The 22,957-nt window shown below is 41.2% G+C and overlaps 1 pseudogene; it reads right to left on the bottom strand.

The window, feature by feature from the left end:
• Positions 1-19,748: 19,748 nt before the first annotated feature.
• On the bottom strand, positions 19,749-21,388 carry LOC114514770 (annotated as a pseudogene).
• Between the last annotated feature and the right edge of the window lie 1,569 nt (positions 21,389-22,957).

Raw genomic sequence — 22,957 nt, 5'->3', positions numbered from 1 at the left:
GATGGGTTCATTTATAGCACTAGCTGCTACAAAGGAGAAGTGTACCAGTCCAGGGACACCATCCTGTATTGGTTTGAGCTGAGAGACAGACACACCCAGAGCTTTGAGATGACTGAGGTGGGGTCATAAACCACTCTCAAATCTGGGACTTTAAGAGTTTCATATGCCCACTCCCAAATTAATCTGTACCTCCAATCCTACTAACTATGTTTCTGATATGGTATAAATCCAAGCCTCACATAGGTTAGAATGGTACAGAAAAACATTCTTCCTTTTTCCATTTTGATTATTTCAATTGTTTAACTACCTATAACATGTACTATGCTGAGTAGTCATCTTTACTGGCCTTGAGCCACTTCAACTCTACACATCATCACACATAGAAGGTTTGTTAATAAAAAATAGACAAAAATGGGCTGGAGTAATGTATTTGATATATTTATGTGTATAAACAAACAAAAATGGACTGGAGTAATGTATTTTATGTATTTGTGTGTATCTTAACATCTCACAGAGCATGCAAACCATTGTAAGCCAGCAGGGTCAGCAGCTGTGGCCTTATTCATCTCCACATTCTCCAATGAACATGGTAAATTTCCTGAATGATTCAGCCATTTAATACTGTTAGATCTTGACATGATGCTAATATGCTGCATTTTAGTAGGGTGACTGGGTCCATCCTCACTGTGTCCTGATAGACTGTGTACTAGTTTCCTAGATGCCCCATTACAGAGGACAACAGGACAGGTGGAAAGGTCCTCATTTCTTGTGGCTCAGTACCCAGCTCTGTTTTTGCAGAGGTCCAATGCTGACATCATGCACCAGCTGCTCAATGAGTCCCACTCCTACTCTTAACAGAACAGAGGACAGGTAGACAAGGCCAACACAATAGTCCAGTGTTGGTCTAAGGTGAGAGCTGGGCTGGGGCATGCTCCACACCCAAGAACCCAAGATTACCAGAAAGGCCCAAGCATCTAGGCTCAAATATGGGGATGCCTTCTTCAGTGTCCTCACAGGGCTTTTTATAAAGTGTCCCACAATCCCATGCACATAGGAATCTAGGCTTGCACTTTTCCCACCAGCTACATTGAACAGGAAAAAGACACTCCTCACATATGTCAAAGAATATTAGAAAAAAATATGTGACACTTCATAGTAGAACACATGAACATTCACATTGTGCTGTTTTGTTGTTTTTCCTACCACCACATGTTTCTGGTGGATTAGTCAGCTCTAATTTCCTTGTGGACTTCCAAGTCTTACAGATAACAACAATAGAATGGGGGTGGGGGAGCGCTGTACACAAAAATGAAGAGAAACTAAAGTGTTGGATCATTTCTCTGTAAGTTTTCTGTTCACAGACCAAGGCAAACCATAGTAATCCAGCCAGGTCAAAGATGTCACCTTATTCATCTCTATATTATCTCTTAAAAGAGATAGTTTAAACAGTGCCTAGCCAGTCAGTAATTTTGGACTTTGAGATTATTAAATTCTGCTTCTCCTTCAGCAGAGCCATGAGGAACATCCTGATACACTGTGTACTAGTTGCTAGATCTCCCATTACATGGGACCACAAATTGGGTGGAAGGTTCCTGGTGTCTTTGGTCTCCGTACCCAGTGGTATCTTTGCAGACTTCCAATGGTGACATCATCCACCGACTGGTCCATGAGTCCCACAACAACTACTACAGGGACAGGGTGTAGGTGCACCAGGTGAACACCATCGTCCAGTGCTGGTCTAAGGTGAGAGATGGGCTGGGCCATTTTCCACACACAGGAACCCAAGTAGACCTAAGAGGGCCAAGAATCTAGGCTCAAATATAAGGATGGCTTCCTCTGTGCACTCCCAGGGCGTTTGATAAAGTGTCCAACATTCCCATGCACATAGGAATCTGGACTTCCACTTCTCCCACCAGCTATATTGGACAGAAGAAAGACACTCCTCACATATTTCAAAGAATATTAGAGAAGAAAATATGTGACACTTCACAGTAGGACCTGTGAACATTCATTTGGTGCTGTTTTGTTCTTTTTCCTACCACCTGAACTTTCTGGTGGATTAGTCAGCACCAATTTTTTTGCATACCACCAAATCTTACTGACCACCATAATGAAATTGGGGTGGGAGGCTGTTGTACAAGGAAATGAAAAGAAACTGAAGTTTTAGATTACTTCCCTGCAATATTTCAGTTCACAGACCAAGGCAAACTGTTGTAACATAGCCAGGTCAGAGATGTCAACTTATTCGTCTCTATATTATCTCTTAAAAGAGGCAGTTTCCACAGTGTTCAGCCATTAAGTGATTTGGGACTTTGAGATTATTCAATTCCACTTCTACTTCAGCAGGACTGCCAGGAACATCTTCACAGTGTCCCATTAAATGTATTAGTTTGCCAGGGCTGCCATAAAGATGAAACGAAGGTGGTGGAGTATTCCTGATATTGACCGGCCTGGTAGTGGCTTTGTCTTTGCAGAGTTTAAAAGAAGACATCCTGGAGGGACTTGTCAATGGGTTGAAGCACTCTACCTGTGTAGGCAAGGGTTAGGTGCATCAGGCCACTGACACTAGCACATGTTACACTGATGTGAGATCTATCTCCAAAGGGTCTCCACACCCATGACCCAGAGTTTACATTCTGGTGTCCATGACCAAACTCAATCTGCGGTCTCCCCCAGGGCCTACAATATCTTTGCCCACCCTGTCCCACAGTGTCATGTACAGAGGAATCTGGACCTCCAATTCTCTCTCCAGCTACAAGTGAGGATAAGAAGAAAATACTTTTTCTAATAGTAATATTAGGAAACATGGTTTTTTTTTGTCATAGTGGACACAAGCATATTGTATTTTTCTTGGTCTTTTTTGATAGTTTTTGATCTTTTTATTTTTTATTTTTATTGATGTTTAAATACAATTTTCTCCATTTTCCAACCACCACTTTTCTCCACCCCGCTCCCCCACCTCCCACCCTCAATTCCATCCCCCTTTGGCTTTGTCCATGTGTCCTTTATACATGTTCATTTATGACCCTTTCCTTCTTTCACATGTAATTTCCCTCTCCTCTCCTCCCTGATTTCTATCAGATTGTTTTTAACATCAATGTCTCTGGTTATATTTTGGCTGCTTGCTTTTTTTGTTATTTAGGTTCAATTCCACGTGATATCACATGGTATTAGTCTTTCACCACCTGACTTACTTCACTTAGCATAATGCTATCCAGTTCCATCCATGTTGTTTTGAAGGGTAGGAGCTCCTTCTTTCTTTCTGCTGCATATTATTCCACTGTGGAAATATACTGCAGTTTGATGCAGACACTGGCCCACAGTGTCTGTGTCATTATGGATGAAATGAAACATTCACATGGACTACTGGGTCCAGTACAGGAAAAGAGACACCATGGCTTTTCTCTAAAGGGGAGTAAAAGCCTCAGCCCTTCCACCAATGAGTTTTTGTTGTCTTACTAGGCACATTACAAGAAGGTCCTCATTAACTATGCACAGGCTCACTTTAGGTGGTTACCTTATACAGAAAACAAAGGAGAGGATGCCGGCAATCACATTTTAGAAGAGGGATATTTGTAAATGAAAAGGCATAAGTGGTTGAACCAGTTACAATGGTCCTTGGAAGGTTTAGCATGGTTTTTAAGAAGTTATTTTGCAGTAAATGTTTGCCACTGGGGCCTGGGCCCACACAATGCAAAATGGTCCACTACATCCCTGCCGCTTGTTTTTGTCATCAGTAAGCAACCCACATTCTCAGATTAAGCCCATTGATCACTGTCAGGCAGTAATGATCAAATAGATAATATTCAAAGAACCCTGAGGGCCTATTTTGAATCAGGGTCAGATAGCTAAAGGGCCATAAAATTCTGGGGAAACAAACCTATTTCAGATTTGGACCCTTAACATTTAAGTTGAGGGTACTGGCAAAGTAGGTTTCATAGGATTGTACGCATTCTTTCTTAGGCCTGGTTGCCCCCAGGAACCTGCCCTTGCGAGCACAGGGCCTTACCCACCTCCGACATTGTTTCAGGCTTAGGTGGAGCAAGGGAAGGCAGGAAGCCAAGAGATTAGGAGACATCTTGCAGGCAGAATGAGGACTCAGGCTAAGTCAAAGCCAAGGGGTAGGGGTCCATCACCCCCTTTTTCTATAGCCCCCCAAGTCCTTCCCTGAGGGCCTCCCATGTGATCATGCCTGCTTAGGTCGCCCCTCCCATGAGGGAGCTTACCCATCATTGGCTAACCAACCAAGCACTGGGGGCCAGGCAGGGTAAAATAAAATGGGCAGAAGTGGTGCACCTGCCAGGGAGATAAGCTTTGTCTCCTCAGTGGCTTATGATCCCAATGTCTCACACTCAGGCTTAGTCATGGGGGGGGGGGGGGGGGGGTTACAGCTTCTGAAGCCAGTCAGGGCGGTTCCCAACATCTAATCTCCCTGCTTTTTCTATTGTAAATGCAATTGTAGCTGTTAAGCCTGTGAAACCTACTATTTGCTGTTTCCCAATGCAATCTTAAGAAAACAATCTTTATATATACCTTCAAGTACAAATAAGGATTGAGACAAAGAGGCACCCAAGGGCTACCATGACCCAAACCCAGAAATTCAATCCATTGAACCAGTTTTTTAGGGTTCAACCATTGAACATTATGGGGCACCAAGGGGTTTTTGCCCACTGCAGGAGGCACTTGAGTCTCGGCTTCTGTCATTGGGGCAGGTCCCATGTTCCTCCTTTGGCAGACCCAGGCCCGTGAGTGACAGTGTGGGTGTCCGTTTTCTTTCTAGTTGTTTTGGGCCATCTGGGCCATCTGGCCTGTCAATCTATTGGTTCTCGGCTCCAAGTAGCTGAGCTTGGTATCTATCCCACTCATGGTAAGGCTTTTTACTCTTTTGGCTGGTAGCCAGACAGGACCTGTAGGGATGGAAACACAAGCATACCCTCTTCCCCAAGTTAAGAGATCTACAGGGCTTTGCCAAGAGGAGATTCATCTTCCAGGAAATTTCTATATAAAACCTGAGGATAAGATGACTTTGGCTCTTTTTCTGAAAATGTTTCTCAATTGGAGTACAAAATGATTCATCACAATTTAGAAAATTATAGGTAAACATGGCTAATAAAATTAAATTTTGGGGGGAGGACTCATGACTCCTCCCTTTTTGTTTTTTTAGAAGATTTTTAAAAGTATGATAAGACCATTCTACAATTGCCTGACCTGTTGGATTATAAGGTATTGCTGTTTTATATTTGATATTCCATCGCTGAAGAAAAGGCTGAGTAGAATGGGCAAGGTATCTAGGGCCATTATCAGTTTTAATTTGCTGAGGCCATCCTAAATGACTAAAGACCTCAAGCCAATGGGCTTGTGTATTTTTAGCAGATTCTCCTGTTAAGGCAGATGCATGTAGAGCACCAGAGTAAGTATCAATAGAAATATGAACATATTTGAATTTTCCAAAGGGAGTATAATTAGTGACATCTGTTTGCCAAATTATTTGAGAACCTAGTCCTCGAGGATCAACTCTTATAAATGGGGGTGACTTGCTAAAGGCTTGGAAATCAGGGCATTCTTTAATAATTTGCTTAGCTTGGAAAGACAGGCCCCCTGCTATTTCTGAAAGCTGCAATGAGTTTAAGAAGCAAGTTGTTGTTCTCAGGACTTGGTGGTTCCTAGGTTCAGAGTATTCAAGGAAAGTAGGAAAGATTGGGGGGGTGCTCTAAAAATATATATTTTAGACAAAATTGGTTGTGCACCAAGGGCATTTTGTGACTCGATTGACTAACTGTTCCCTCTGGGAGAATAGCCAGGTCTTCCCCAAGGAAATGATCAGTGTTTACAGGTACTGAGTTAAAAAGTGGTACTTAATGTTCTGTAGAGAGGGCTAGTTCTCCCTGGGAGACAGTATAACTATATTTCAGTTTTACAATAAAGGTCACGGCTTTGGCATAAACAAGGAGGATATTTCTCTTACACGTCACATCCCATCCCACTTATAGCATGCTTCAGATTGACAAATTTAAGAACACATACACAACTTTCAGAAACAGTTTTTTGTCTACTGGCAAATACATTTACTTTTTTTAAAATTGGAGTTTTGACCTGCTCCATTTCCAACCTGGGCCAATTCACCCCTCCTTAGGCAACCTGGTGACCTTCTGCTCCTAGGAGGTCACCATATTGATGCCGAACTTAGTGCAGATACCTGATCAACATAGCACACTACAGCCCAGAACTCCTGGGCTCAAGTGGTCCTACTGCCTCAGCCTCCCGAGTAGCTGGGACTACAGGCGCACGCTGGTATGTCTGGAACTGCACTCGGTGCCGGCTCAGGGAAGGTGTTCCCCAGCGTGCACCTGGGAGAAAAGGAGGTGAGGGAAATCAATATCTCCTCTGCGAGTTCCTGGCAGAGAGACACAGCCCCCACTCGACTGGTCGCAAGCATGCACGGGGGGGGGGGAAGCTACAGTCATGCTGTGAGCATACGCACATCCATGCTGCAGCGGAGCTCACTGGGCGGGCTGTGAGACTCTGCAACTGTGAAACCACGACAACAGCCAGCTAATGCGCATTGGTCCCTTCTCTTCCATAATTCCAAATCTAAAAATCCCTTATCTGGGAGATATTCAACAGTGCTATAACTGCTGAACTAGCTTAAAACATTGCTCTTGTTCTTTAGATAGCCCGATCCCCATAGTTGAGGATTTGCAGACAATTGCAAAGCAGTCATAAGAGAGGGCAACCTAGGAAGAAAAACCTTTTCCCTCTGAAATCCAAGACACCCTTATGACTTTCCTGAAAAGCACTTGGGGTCGTCAGCCCTAACCTGGGCTAATGGCACGCCTACTCCCACCAAGTTGGTATGTTGTCCATAACAACGATGGCTTGTAGCCCTGAGTCCCTGTTCCTTGGTGCCAGCTGATGCAGACACCAGCCCTCAGTGTCTGTGTCATTAAGGATTAAGTGAGACATTCACACGGGCTACCGAGTCTGGTTCAGGAAAAGAGACAGCATGGCTTTTCTCTCAAAGGGAGTAAAAGCCTCAGCCCTTGCTCCAATGAGCTTCTATTGTCTAACTGGGCACATTATAAGAAGGTCCTCATTAACTATGATTTAGGTGGTTACCTTATATAGAAAACAAAGGAGAGGATGCTGGCAATCACGTTTTAGAAGAGGGATATTTGCAAATGAAAAGGCAAAAGTGGTTGAACTAGTTACACTGGTCCTTGGAAGGTTTAGCATGTTTTTTTAGGAAGTTATTTTGCAGTAAATGTTTGGTACTGGGACCTGGGCCCATACCATGCAGAATGGCCTACTACAGCAGTTTACTGATCCACTCATTTGCTGATGGACACCTAGGCTTCTTCACACACTTGGCTATCATAAATTGTGCTGCTGTGAACATTGGGGTACATAGGTTCTTCTGATTTAGTGTTTCAGGATTCTTAGGGCATAACCCCAGGAGTGCAATTGCTGGGTTAAAAGGCAATTCCATTTTCAGATTCTTGAGGAAATTCCATACTTGTTTCCCCAGAGGCTTCACCAGTTTTCATTCCCACCAACGGTGCACTAGGGTTCCCTTTTCTACATAAGCCCGCCAGCACTTATTGTTTGTTGATTTGTTTATGATGGCCATTCTGACCAGTGTGAAGTAGTATCTCATTGTGGGTTTAATTTGTAGCTCTCTGGGTGCTAGTGATGCTGAGCATTCTTTCATATGTCCCTGAGCCTTCCATATGTCTGTATTCCTTTGGTAACTCTCTGTTCAGGTCCTTTGTCCGTCATTTACTTGGATTGTTGGTCTTGCTGGTATAGAGTCATGTGAGTTGTTTATATATTTTGGAGTTCAAACCCTTCTCCGAGATGTCATTGCCAAATATATTTTCCCATACAGTTAGATCCCTTTCAATTTTGCTAATGTTTTCCTTAGCCATAAGGAAGCTCTTATTTTGATAAAGTCCCATTTATTTATTCTTTCCTTTATGTCTCTTGCCCTATGAGACATATTAGTGACAAAATTGCTGCATAGGCTATGAGATTTTCTTGACTATCTTCTCCTCTAGGACTTTTGTGGTATCATGACTAATATGTATGTAAGTCTTTTATCCATCTTGAGTTTATTTTTTTGTATGGTGTAAATTGATGGTTGAGTTACTTTTTTTCTTTTTTTTTTTTTTTTTTGCATGGAGTTGTCCAGGTGTCCATAAACCATTTGTTGTTAAGGCTATTTTTATTCCATTTATGCTTCTGCCCCCTTTGTCAGATATTACTAGACTATAGAGGCCTGGGTTTATTTCTGGGCTCTCTATTCTTCTCCATTGATCTATATATGTCTGTTCTTAGGCCAGGCTCAGACTATATTTATTACTGTGGCCTGGTAATATAATTTGATGTCAGGTATGGTGATCTCACCTACTATTTCTTCTTTCTCAAATTTGCTGCAGCTATTGGGGTCATTTGTGGTTCCATATACATTTTTGAAATATTCGTTCTGTAACTGTGCAGTAAGTCATTGGTATTTTAATAGTGATTGTGTTGAATCTATAAATTGCTTTAGGTAGTATGGACATTTTGATGATGTAAATTCTTCCAATCCATGGACATGGTATATTTCTCCTTTTATTTGTGTCTTCCTTAATTTTTTTCTTCAGTGTTTTGTAGTTTTCCAAGTACAGGTCTTTTACCTCCTTGTTTAGGTTTCCTCTTAGGTATTTTATTTTTCTTGTTGCTATAGCAAATGGGATTTTTTCCTGACTTCTGTTTCTGATATTTCATTGTTGGTGTGTACAAAAACAACTTTGATTTCTGAATATTGACTTTGTATCCTGCTATTTTGCCAAATTCACTTATTAGGTGAGTATTTTTTTCATGGAGTCTGTAGTATGCATTTTCTTTGCATACTATAGTGTCATCTGTAAACAATGACAGTTTTACTTCCTCCTTCCAAGTTTGTATGCCTTTTATTTTTTCTTCTTGTATAATTGCTGTGGCTAGGACTTCTGATACCACATTGAATAGAAGTGGTGAAACCAGACATCCTGGTGTTGTTGCTGATCTTAGAGGAAAAGCTTTTTCTTTTCTCCCTCTGAATATGATGTTGGCTGTAGGTCTCTGTATGTAGCCTTTATTACATTGAGGAATGCTCCCTGGATTCCCACTTCCCTGAGTGTCTTTTCATAAATGGGTGTTGCAGCTTGTCAAATGCTTTTTCTGCATCTATTGATATGGTCATGTGATTTTTGCCTTTCCTTTTGTCTATGTAATGTATTACCTTTATTGATCTGTGAATATTGTACCAACCTTGCATCTCTGGAATGAATCCCAGGCAATGATGATGTATGGCTTTTTAAGGTATTGCTGAATGCAGTTTTCCAATATTGTGTGGTGGATTTTAGCGTCTATGTGGATAAGTGATATTGGCCTGTAGTTTTCTTTGTTGTATCTTTATCTGGTTTTGGGATTAGAATGATGCTGGTTTTATAGAAAGACTTTGGGTGTCTTCCATCTTTGTGGATTTTTTGAAATACTCTCTGAAGGATGGGGGTTAGCTCTTCCTTAAGTGTTTTGTAAAATTCTCCTGTGAAACAGTGTGGTCCAGGGCTTTCCCACACTGGGAGTTTTTTTATTATTGCCTCAATTTTGTTAGCTGTTAGTCTTTTCAGGTTTTTAAGTTGTTCTTCATTCAGTTTTGGAAGATTATATTTTCCTAGAAATTTGTCAGTTTCCCTAGGTTTTCAAATTTCTTGGCATATACCTTTTTATGGTACTATCTTAATTTTTTTTTGTATTTTTGTGGTGTCATTTGTTATCGCTTTACTTTTATTTGTGATTCGTTCTCTTTTTTACTTGGTGAGTCTGCTGAAAATCTTGTTCATTTTCTTTATCTTTTCAAAGAACCAGCTCCTGGATTTTAGAATTGTTCTTTTAGTCTCTCTGTCATTACATTTTATTGTGATATTGGTTATTTCCTTCCTTCTACTGGCTCTGGGCTATCTTTGTTGTTGTTCCTCCAGATCTTGTAGATGTAGGGTTAGGCTGTTTATTTAAAATGTTTCTTTTTTAGGTAGGCCTATATCTCAATGAACTTCCTTCTAAGGACTGCCTTCTCTGTGTCTCACAAGATTTACACTGTTGTTAATTCATGTTCATTGGTTTCCAGAAACTTTTTGATTTTTTACTTGATCTCATTCTTAACCCATTCTTTGTTTAATAGCATGAGTTTTTCCTTGGACTGTTTTCTAGTTTCCTGCTCTCGTGGTCTGAGAAGATGCTTAATATCATTTCAATGTTCTTGAAAATTGATGCTTGTTTTGTATCCTTTCTCATGATTTGTCTTTGACATTGTTGCATGTGCTTTTGAAAATAATATGTCTTTTGCTTCTTTAGGATGAAAGGATATATATATATATATATATACACACACACACACACACATATATACAGGTATTAGTGAAGTCCTTTTGATCTAGGGCATTGTCCAATGCCCCAATATCCTTGTCACAATATCCTTGTTAATATTCTGTTTGGAAGATCTGTCCATTTTTGACAGTGGGGTGCTATAATCCCTTAGTATAAGTGTGTTGCTCTCTATATCTTACTTGAATTCCTCCAAAATATTTTTATGTCTTTGGGTGCTCCCATGTTGGGTGCATATATCTTTATAATGTTTATGACTTCTTGATGGAGTCTTCCCTTGAGTATTATGAAGTGTCATTCTCTCCCTCTTTTTATGGCCTTTGTTTTGAAGTCTACCTTGTCAGATGTAAGTATTGCTTTTCCCAGCTTTTCCTCCCTGCCCATTTATGTGAAATATGTTTTCCAGCCCTTCAGTTTCAATCTGTGTAGGTATTTTGTTCTGACCTGAGTCTCTTGTAGGCATTATATGTGTGGGTCATGTTTTCTTATCCATTCATCTATGCTATGTGTTTAGTTTGGAGCCTTTTTTCCATTTACATTAAAGGTTATTGTTGATTGGTTCTTATTCATTGACATTTAACTCCCTTTCTACCTTTGTTCCTTTCTGTCTCACTGTTTTCCTTTTTCTTCTTAAAGCAGTCCCTTAACAAATTTTGCAATGCTGGTTTGGTGGAGCTATTCTTTCATCCTTCTTTTGCTGGGAAACTCCTCATTTGACCTTCCATTTTAATTGAGAATCTTACTGAATTGAGTAGTCTTGGTTGCAGGCCTTTGTTTTTCATTACCCAGAATATTTTTCCCATTGGCTTCTTGCTTGTAATATTTCTGTTAAGAAGTCAGCTGCTATCCTTATTGGGGCTCCCTTGTATGTTACTTCCTATTTCCCTCTTGCTGAATTTTAGATCCTCTCTTTGTCTTTAAATTTTGCCATTTTAATTATGATGTGTCTCGCAGTGGGCCTCTCTGCATTCTTCTTGATTGGGACTTTCTCTGCTGCCTGGACTCTGTGGCTTTTCCCTCAACAAATTAGGGAAGTTTTCCATTATTATTTTTCCAAACAAGGTTTCTACTCCTTCCTTCTCATCTTCTCTTCTGGTTTCCCTATTATGTGGATATTATTCCCTTTCATGTTGTCCTGCATTTCCATTAATCCCTCCTCATTCATTTTAAGTCTTTCTTTCCTTTTCTTGTCCTTTTTGGAGTTTTTTTTCCTTTTCTTATTCCAGCTCACTGACTAGATTGTCTGCTTCAGTGAGCCTGCTTTTTAATCTGTCTACTGTGTTCTTTAATTCACAGATTGTATGCTTCATTTTTTCTTGACCCTTGTTGATTGTTTCTATGTCCTTTTTCATGCTGATATACTGTGAAGTAAGTTCCTCATAATTTCACGGCAGTTTTTGATAATTGACTCTGAGTTCATTGAGCTTCCTTATAATCATTGTTTTAAACTCAGTATGTGATTGTTGACTGGCCTCTATTTTATTTAGCATTCTTTCTGAGGATTCCTATTTATCTTTTTTTTTTTAGATTTTATTTACTTATTTTTAGAGAGGGAAGGGAGGAAGAAAGAGAAAGAGAGAGAAACATCAATGTGTGGTTGCTGAGGGCCATGGCCTGCAACCCAGGCATGTGCCCTGACTGTGAATTGAACCTGCGATGCTTTGGTTCGCAGCCTGCGCTCAATCCACTGAGCTATGCCAGTCAGGGTGCTTATTTTTCTTTTGATTGGGGGTTGTTTCTTTGTCTTCCTATTGTTATTAGGCCTCTTCTTTTTTGCTTCTGTTTCTTAAATTGATGTCTTCTGACTTTCTGAGTTTGAGGTGTAAACTCCCATGGTGGGAGGCCTGTGAGATTCATTGGTCCAGCCTCCTTGGTCTCCTGCACTTGATGTCGTTGGGATGTCCTTTATGCCTTTTATGCTGTGTTGCTGGATATAATTGAGTTTTGATTGTCTTTGGGTTGTTTTTCCTGGGTCCTTCCCTGCTGCTGGTTGACTGAGTGTCACAGCACTCACCACATCTTGTGTACTGCTGTGCAGACACTGCCTGAACAAAAAGCACAGAGCCCAAGAAATATACCCACACATGCAAATACTGCTTCTCCCCCACAATTCCTCTATCAACAGCCAATGAACAGCATTAATAAGAATGTAACAAGATTAAGACTATTATAAGAAAGGAGAGTGGATATGAATTGACCTATTGAAAGAAAAATTATTTTGAGAGGGTAGAGGGAGGACCACTAAGAAGATTTTGAAGTTGGAGCAATGGAAGGAGACAAGGAAAAGTTTACCTCATGAAGAAATAAAGGAAATGAACAGTGTGTGTTAGGTGTATTAGAAGGAAAGCATATAATATCGGGTTTGAACAGAAATTAAAATAATATAAAATAAAATAACTGAGACAAAGAATAAGGAAAGAAGAAATTTAAATATTTAATTAAAATATAGGACCAAAATTGAAAACAAAAGATCCACTGGGGTACTATCAACAACACACAAGCTAAAATTAATATATGTGGTATGGTAATAAGAGGCAGAAAAGAAACAAAAGTCTAAGGGACATTTAGAGGAATGGGAATTGATTTTGTAATGATAGAGGGACAGGGAATACTAAGAGTGAGGAACAAAAGCCAGACTAAGTTAGGGAAAAATTAAAATTTGGGATGTAAAGAATAAAAAGAGAATAAAGAAAAATAAGGGCAGGATGAAAGAGAAAGGAAATAAAGACAAAAAAAGAAAGGAAAATAGGCTAAGACAGCAGAGTTAAACTTGAGTCAAAAAACTAAAAATAATAGAAGAGGGAATAGATAACTGATCAGAATGACAATGGGGCAGTGTAGCCCACTATTGATCTGGAAAACCAAACAATACAAGGCAGCACACAAGCCAGGTGTGCAGATTGGTTTTCCCACAGGGAATCAGGCATGCATTGTACCTAGGCTGCTATGAGACTTGCTTTTTGTAAAACTCCCTCACCTTCAGTTAAGACTGCAGATTTTTAATGTGTATCTCTGAAGCAACTCCCTAAAGTCTGTGCTAAGATGTCCCAAAGATGAAATGTAACCAAATCAATCATTTTTATGGCTCCCTTGTATTGGCAATTTTTTCTCCTTTTTTTTTTGTTATCTGTAAGAAGTAATCACTTAACTAAATCTAGAAATAATGAGAACCTTCTTTGATGTAAGGTGACTGGAAACTAATAAAAGCTTGTCCAGGCAAGAGTCGGGGCACTCTCTCCTTGAGAGAGTGGCGGTGCCATCCCTTTTTCTCCACAGGGCTTGGTAGTCCATGTGAATTTGTGTACTGCATCCACAGCACACAGACTCCGGAGGGCCAGAGTCTGCATCAGATGGGTCCAGTAAAATCTGATATTTGAAATGCAGAATTAGTGAAGCTCTAGGATAACCTGGAAAAAGAAGTTCAACAACAACTAGCTTTCCCAACTAGCAAAGATTCTTAAAGCTATAGAGAGAATGCAGGTGTTTTAAGACCTGGGCAAAAGGATGTGAAGTGACCTTTGAAAAGAAAATTCATTTTGAGTGTCCAATCAGCGTAGAAAGGGTATGAAATGGGATCAATTTGTAGCTAGGGAGTAAACCAAAACTGAAATGAAAATATTGCAAGGAAAGAGGACGGCAAAATGAGCAAAGAGAAGGGAGGACCAAAATATGTGAATTGAAATGCACTGTAGTAGAAAATCGAGTGACTTCTTATATACTCCCTGGCAGGACAAGAAATGAATGTTATAAAGCTATGCAGGAAAGAAAATATCGCAAATCATGAAGAAGACCACAGTGGCTTTTGTCTCAGTAGCCTCTTGTACTTACCACTGTTTTTGTTTTTGTTTTGTTTTGTTTTCCTTTCTGGATCTGCTTGTGGTGATGTCAGATGTTCACCCCATGTGATCTTAGGCAGCCTGTCCGATACTTCTAGTGATTTTATGTCTCCGGCAATTCTTAATCTGGTCACTCTGCACTCAGCAGTCAGGTCATTAGCACCTTGGGGTGAGGCCAATCCCCTCCTGGGTAGGGGCTGTTGTTTCCCCTCAGGCTGCTGCTGCTCAGAGGGATTGGTCTGCCTGTGCAGGATGGTTGCTGTATATGGGGACTGGCTTAGCATCAGATCCCAGTGACTACATTCTTTCTCCACAGCTTCCATCCCTACTCAAGTCTCTCTAATCTACTCTGCCCCTCCTTTGCCAGTGATTTACTGTCTCTGGCTGTTTATGTCAGCTGTTCATCTGGTCTCTAGGACTCAGCAGTCAGGCTTAACCACTAAAGGGCCAGGGCAGAGACTCTTCTGGGGTTGTGGCTATTGCTTTCCCTCAGGCCACTGCTGCTCTGAGGAAACTGGTCTGCCTGAGCACAAAGGCTGCTGCCCTCTAGGGCACAGGTGGCAAAAGAAAGGGCAGAGGGCCAAATCCGGCCCTCCACCTTGTTTTATCTGGCCTTCTGCCATGTTTCTTCTTGGTGGCAGCACCAAGCTCCTTGCTCCTAGTTAAGGAGTGGTTACATTTATACAGTCCTAAAAGTTCATTTGGTCCTTTGAAGGTAACTTCAAGGCTACATGGCCCCCAGTGAAAAGAGTTTGTCAACCCTGGTCTAGGGGATGACTCAGCACTGGGATCCCAGCAGCTACTCTTTTAGTTCTCTCCCCAAGGCTTCTGTCCCCCTTCTCTCCTTAGGCATATCCAGCCCACTCTGTCCTCGCCTTTGCCAGAGCCCTGGATAAGTGTCTGCAAATGAAAATTTGTAGGTTGGCCCTTTAAACTGTCCTTGTGTCTCCAACAGCCTTTCTCTGGCAGTGAGTAATCTTGTGACTTTTTGTCACTGGTTGTTATCTCTGTACTTTTTCAGCTATGATTTTCTAGTCTGGGGATCCTAGCTTAGGGTTTAGACCTAAATCTTCTATGGGGGATCCAAGAGGCTGCCTAATTATCCTGCCAGCCCTGACTCATAAGGAAGTCCAGGCAACCTTCTCGAGTCTGTACTATACTCCTTACCACAAAGGTTGTGCCGAAGCTGTTTTTGCTGAAGTTGTATGCTTCTTTCTGGCTACTGCTCAGTATATTGTTCTGTGTGGTATCTCCGGAATTGAGTTGTGATTCCAGACTGGTCTTGGGCAGAGCGCAGTGTGATTGCCATTCACTCCTCTGCCATCTTCCTTCTCGGTTTTTTTCTCTTTTTAAACAATCTGCCCCTGATATCTGCAGAGCAGTGAGGTCCCCAGTCTTGCAGACCTTCTTCAATAATGGAGATTTTTGCCACAGTGATGCAGCCTCATTCACTGCAGGTGTCATGTCAGCAGTCTGGCCTGGATCACTTAAGTGTGTCCCAGAAACCAAATAAGTTTGCAGGGGATGCCATAACATAGGACCCCACTGGTTGATATAGAGAGCAGACATTTAATTTTCCACAATTCCAGAGAACTGTGTCTTCTGGTCCTCTTTTAAAGTCACTGGTCATATTGTATTCAGGGCCATATCATTGGATTAACCTTAACCTTAATAATTTGCTTTACAACATACCCATACAGGCATATTTTGAAGTGCTAAGATTTCCCAAGTCATGGAATTTGGTTGACACACTTAAGACCACAATGTTTACCTACGCTCTCCTCAGCTGGGAGGACATGCACCACTTAAATTTTGTCAGCTGCAGACAGATTCCAAAATAAAAGTCTGTAGCATGACAGTGCCAACAGAACTTTTGTGATGTTTGTTGTTACCTTTCACCCAGCCTGGCCCAGAGGTTCCTCATTCCTTTATTTTTAGGGCAGTGTGGGGAAAACAAGGACAATGGTAAATGTACAAATATATATATATAAAGAGAAAAATTTTTAAATCTGATTTCAATGTGAACAAGGCAAGGCCAGTGTGCCTTTATTTCCTTTTCTCCCAGCATCCTTTGACTCACCTGTCAGCCTTTTCTATCTGCAGGGATTGGATCTTCCTGAGTCATCTGCTCAGACTCCTGCCTAGTGACAAAATTTCTCCAGTCAGGAATTACCAGGCATTTACCCCTGGGCACTTTCTGCATGTCAAAATTATCTTTCATGTAAAAGAAAGGGAAAGCAGTGTCCTTTTGGAAGTTACTGACTTTCACAGGCTGTGTTACTTCATCTCGTACACACTTCCCAAATGGAGAAGGACAGTGTTCCCCAAACCTTTTCCATCCATGTGAGTTATACATAAAGCTCAGGTAACTAAGAGGAAATGTCATACACCACCAGCTTTGGACAGTTCTAACCTGTGTGACTTTGAACAGACATTTGACATGCCCAAATCTGTATGATTTCACCTCTATAATGAGGGTGTTCTTTAAGGTCTTTATGGGTACAAAGATTTTCATACAGACTATTAATATGAAAAGTTTATTATGCTTCATCTTAGATAAAATGTCAAGAAATATTCTCTGGCTGGTGTGGCTCAGTGGTTGTGTGCCAGCCTGAAAATCAAAGGGTAGCCTCTTGGATTCCCAGTCTAGGGCACATGCTTGGGTTGCCCACCAAGTCCCCAGTGGGAGGGCACAGGAGAGGTAGGCTCACATTGATCTTTCACTCCCTCTCTTTCCCTTTCCCTTCTCCTCTCTAAAAAAAAGTAAATAAAATCTTTAAAACAATGTTAGAAAATAAAAATTGCATCAAGTGCCCCATCCACCAAACTTAGATAATACTTCTAAAACCTATTGATAAAATCTTATTCTGTGTGGGCACACCTCACCCTTCTGTTGCAGAAGTCTTTGAGAGGCCAGGAGTTTTGGATGAGCTCCAGACCTCAGTATGCTTGATGATTCACAATGATGCCACTGACAGGATGTCTATACTGGTCTCAACCAGGATGCAGCTGAGTTCATGTTTAAGCTACATGAATCCTTCAAATGCAAGCCCTCCAGGGCTGAACACTGAAGAAGGCGGCAGATGTCATGGTTCCAGCTTCCCTCAGTGGAAACATGTTCCACCTCACCAACTTCAGGTCGATGTACCAAGCTTTCCCCAGAGCCCAAATGTTCTTGGATGATCTGCTTTCTCAGTGAACATGTGCCTCCTTTTCAGTACAGGTGTGTTTCTGTCCTCTGCTAGCTCTATGTCATGAAAATGCCACCACATATCTCTGAGCTTCAGTTTGTTCCCTTGCAATGTGGGGTAGCCGAGGACAAACCACATAATGTTTCTGCAGGGACTACAGTGGGGATAATTCAGGCAGGTCGCAACTGGCACCTGCCTCCACAGACAGGGCTTTTGGATATGCTGTGGCTATTCATGGCAATTATTTTTTTTCTGTCCCCTATGGAAAATCTCCTGCCCCACCCGTTGTTGCCTGTGGCATTTCTGAGCTTGGAAGAGCAAGAGGAGAAAAATATGTCAAGAAGTTAAGGAAAGCACTTGATGATATTCGTCATATCTTTGGCACTGCCACTTTTGGATTCTCTAGGGATATCAGGGTTCCCTAGACCCACTCAAATATCTGGGATGGTTCTGATTGGACTTCATTTAGTTGACAATGTATATGAAAACCCCCATAACAGGACCTACTAGAGGCACTTAGCATAACTCAGTGAATGAAGCAGACACTACCCCACAGACTCAGTTCCACTCAATCAGTCACAATAAATATCATTTCAAGGTCCTGTCCTCTATCCATTAGATCAGAGACAATCAATGTCTTCTTGACACCTGAAGATCTAAATTCTTATCATGAAAACGCATACTCACCAAGGTATGAAATTAAAAGGTAGATGGTGTTCAGTTCAGTAGGAAGATCTCCATTGTTGAGAGTCTGCTGGATTAGACAGGGAAGGCCTGACATCAAGGAGAACTTATAGCTCTGATTCTCAAGAAAGGCCTGAGCTCTGGTGGCTTCTATCTCAATAGGATAGCAAAGAGAGAACTGTGGATGTGGCCCTTGGCCTCATAGAATTAGACAGAGGCTCGGCTGTATTTTGCCCCAGCATCCCTAACCCACAACAGTCCACTCCTGCTTAGCCTGTCCCTCTGCAGAGTCACCTCTGCTCATGACCATACCTAGGCTCCACACAGGAGATGTGGTCAGAGACTGTTCAGAAATATACCACTAACTTCAGTGTAGATGAGGAGGTGCTTGAAGATTTGGGGTAGGCAGTGCATAGAACATGAGAAGAAATGTCTTTGGAAAGAAAAGGCTCAAGGGTCTCCTTGATAAACCTGCTGCATTGCCTGGCCTGCACCTCCCAGGACAGCCACAGAGGGGACATGGTTGCTTTTGGGCCGTTCTCTGGTTGGTCATGGGCATGCTCAGGAGACTATACCAAACAATTTTGACCTGGAAGGGCAGTGTAAAAGAATTCCAGACTCTGATTATGCTGCCAATCTGCCTCTCCCCAGGGCAATTGCTTTTATGGGGGAACCTGGCCAGACCAGGTGCAGGAGTTCATCCAGCCCCTATGTTTCCACTTGTTCTGTCTGAAGCAGGCCTTGGTGTAAGTCAACTTTCCTACTTCACAGCACCTGTGAGAGGACCAACTTCTTTGGGTCAATCTGGAATAGCCAGAGTCCAAGGATGCAATGCCAAAAGGTGAGGGATCTTCAGTCTGGAAAGACGATCTGGGAAGGGGAGGTTCATTGGCAGGAGTTCCCTTAAAGGCAGGGATGCCTTTCCTGTCTCTGGAATAGCAAGGAAAACTCAGGTATGTGTGTGAATGTTTTTTTCTCCTGCTCCTCCAGATACACTTCCAGAGTTTGAGAGCAATGCACACCCACAGGAAGTACCTGCCCATTGGCTAAAGCCTGGTCCAGCTAGAGGTCATCCTCTGGACTGACCAGGCCTTAAATCATGATGGAGACAACTGTTGTGCTTTTTTTTTGCCCTCTTAGATGTGTTAAGATTTGTACTAAATAAATCAGAGGAATGTACCACAAGAACAGATCTATAATAGATAAAGAATTAATTTGTGATGATACAAGTTTGTTTATAAAAAATATATTTCACAAAATAAAATAATGTAAAAGAAATAGAAATAAAGTTGCTAATTAAAAGATTATGTGAACAATATTCACTTATATACATATACATAGCATAATTTTTATATGTATTTACATCTATATGGTAGATTATAAAAAATGTTCAGTATGCAGAATGTTCTTAAAATAAGTTTTAAAACAGATTTAAATTGTATCCTTCAAGTAATATAAAGTAATACAATAATAACATTGAATTGGAAATACATGCACCAAAATGTTACCAGTAGTAACTACAGAAAATGGAACCAATAGAAGTGACTGCTCCTTCCCTTTTTGCTAAGTAACTTTGCTGGTTTTTGTACAAAGATCATATTTTTACAATAGTACATCTTAATAATAAATATTTTTTTCACTGTTCAAGGTTTATTTGGTGTTTTAGTTGGTATGACACTTGGATAGTTGGCTGCGTTATTTACATGTAGACTTTCTTTTTACATTATATGGCAAGGTACACTAATCTGATTCATATAGTATACAAAATAAAATCCTTAAGAAGTTATGCACAAGACATGCAACACTGGATTTATACATTGGATCCCAGCATGTGACTGACTGGAGAGAAAAAGTTGGACTAGGCATGCTGGGTAAAGGAACCACAAGTTACGTAACACACAGTGGACACTCATCTAGTTTGAAGGGCAACTGCAGTGTGTGCAACATTGGCAGTGGTGCCTTTGAAGAGTTGGAACTGTTTCACACTAACCAGGTTAGGACTACGCAAGGTAAGTACCATCCAGCATCAGGACAGAGATACAGGTGAACCATTACTATTTCTATCTTTAGGAAATTGGTGTTTTTAGTCATAGATCAGATAAAAGGGACAATATGCACAACCTCCAACTAAAATCCTGTTGTAGCCTCGACAGTGAGGTGGTACAACATTAGAAGACTTTAAAATTGCAGCTCTTTCTGGATCCCCCACAGTGTATCTGCACTCTTCTTCAAACAGGCCTCTTCATCAGGTGTCAGAGTCACCTTCACAACATCTGAGATTCCATTCTGCCCCAAGATTCAAGGAACACTGAGGAACACATCTTCTTTTATTAATTGGAGACCCTTGATCATGGTGGAAATGAGATGCACCCGCCTAAGATTCTTCATTATACTTTCTGCCAAATCTGCCACAGACAGTCCAATGGTCTAGGATGTGTAGCCTTTCAGTTTGATCACCTCATAAGCGCTGTCAACCACCTGTTTGTGAACTTCTTTCCACTGCTCCTTATCTGCATCGGTGCCTAAGGCAGGGTGCAGAGTCTTTAGGGAGACGCCAGCAACATTCACTCCGCTCCACACAGGCACACTCGAGTCTCCATGCTCCCCAAGGACCCACCCATGACAGCTTAATGGGTGAACTCCCAGCCTTTCCCCCATTAGCTAATGGAACCCGGCTGAATCCAGATGGCAACTACTTCCAATAACATGGTTTTTGGGAAAGCCACTTATCTTCCAGCCACGTAGGTCAAGACATCCACTGGATTGGAAACCACAAGCAATTTGCAGTTGGGACTATATTTTACAACATTAGGAATGATGAATTTAAAGATGTTCACATTACGCTGAACCAAATTAAGACGGCTTTCTCCCTCCTGTTGACATGCCCCAGCTGTGATAATAACCAGCTTGGAGTTTGCAGTCACATTATAGTCTTTGCTAGAGACAATTTTTGGTGTTCTAAGGAAAAGGCTGCCATGCTGGAGATCCATCATCTCTCCCTTTAATTTGCATTCCATGACATCAACAAGAGCAAGTTCATCTGCCAAGTCCTTCATTAAGATGCTGATGGCACAGGCTATGCCAACAGCACCAACCCCAACGACTGTAATCTTATTCTGGGGGGTTTGTTCTTCCTTAAGAAGATTCACAATCAGCTGATCTTTGAGAGTTGCCATATTGGACTTAGAACCACAAGGAATCGAGTGTGCACTGCAGACGAGCATCGGTGGCGCGCGGCGCTGGATCCGGGCTTGGCGGCAGCAGCTCCGGTAATAATAAATATTTTTATATATTACATTTAATTGTCTTTACATTCAATAATGTGACCATTATCAATAATATCTTTCTAAATTATCCCTAGCACCGTTTTGTAGCTTGAAATGGTCACGTTAGATGCTAAATTGCTTAATGGGCTACATTTTATTTTACTCAATATATAGTTGAATTTGCTATTTGAGCAGCAATAACCACTCTAATTAATTCTTACCATCACTGGGGAGAGAGATTGCATTTCTTTAGTTGTAACTAAACCCATTCAAAAGAAGTCACTCAATGGAACACTTCTTCTTTTCTGAGCCTTCAATTTAACATAACAGTCCACTTCTACTTAGGAATAGGCAATGGTTGTTTTATAGAACTGGCCTGGGAATAGAGCAGGGATGCCTCAGGCAGGATTGTAGTGTATAGGTACTTGCCTTGGTATACAATTGATTTCACCGACAATGTCCAGATGACTTGGATAGTGTGCTCATTAAAGCTGAGAGCACTGAAACAAAGGAAGCACTTAGGGTAGAGGAACTAACAGGAGAGAGCATATGCAGTGCTCTGCTTTGGTTCCCTAGAAACTTTATTGAAAAGAAGTGAGCCAAGACAAGGCTGCCTTTAACTCACTGGCAAGTCAGAGACAGGATCAGAGGTAAGCCCACGATGAGCTGCCACTGTCAGATGAAACCCTGATTGCAAGTCTTATGGGGACACTTCAGTTTTGGAGGAAGTAAAATGTTCAAGCCCAAGAATAGGCATTGAGTTCTCAAGAGGGACCCCAAACTGGCTCTCTGTCTTGCGGGTTTTTATCAGTCTTTTGCCATGGAAAATTTTGTGGGAGGGTTTCAGTGGAATAAAACTTTCAGATGTGTTTTTCTAAAGCTTATGCATGAAAAAGAGCTTATAGGGGAATTTTAGATTATTCTTTGGTCTGTTTTACAGTTTTACTTTTAACTTGAGTCTGTCTGTCTTTAATCAGGTGTTATTGGTTCCCCTGAGTTTATTTGTGCTTGGGTTGAGGTGGTACAAAAGGCGTAAACCCTTTCTTTCTTCCTCTCTCTCCCTCTCTCTCTCTCTCTCTCTCTCTCTCTCTCTCCCTCTCTCTCTCTCTCTCTCTCTCTCTCTCCCCAGGCTGATTTAAGCTATATATTCTCTGTTTATCTAGGACAGGTATAAACCATTTGCTCTCAAGCATCCTTGCTTAGGAAACATAAGGCCTTATAATTCACTAGATGGCTGTAAGTTTTAAAAATTGTTTGTCCTTGTTCAATTTTCTTGTGTCAGTTTCCCCATTCCACTTGCCCAGAAATTTTCCTACCTTCTCACACGCCTGTCTTAGTTCCATGAAACTAATTTGTACTGAAGCAATGTAGTAATTTCTAGTCCTATGTGTAGGGCCATAGTTCACTGACACAACTGGAACAATCTATAATTAAATTCAAGTCGAACCCATTAAAAATTATAAGCTAGTAAATAATATTGGAAGGCAACCAGTAGGTAAGTATTTGAAAGCAAATTGTGCTGTGGAAAATGAAGTCATATCACATAAAAGCATAAAGGTGTGGCTGACACACA

The sequence above is a fragment of the Phyllostomus discolor genome, chromosome 7 (genome assembly GCF_004126475.2).
Source record: "Phyllostomus discolor isolate MPI-MPIP mPhyDis1 chromosome 7, mPhyDis1.pri.v3, whole genome shotgun sequence".
NCBI classification, from domain to species: domain Eukaryota; kingdom Metazoa; phylum Chordata; class Mammalia; order Chiroptera; family Phyllostomidae; genus Phyllostomus; species Phyllostomus discolor.
The sequence above is the reverse complement of the archived record's forward strand: the minus strand, read 5'-3'. Positions and strand labels throughout refer to the sequence as shown.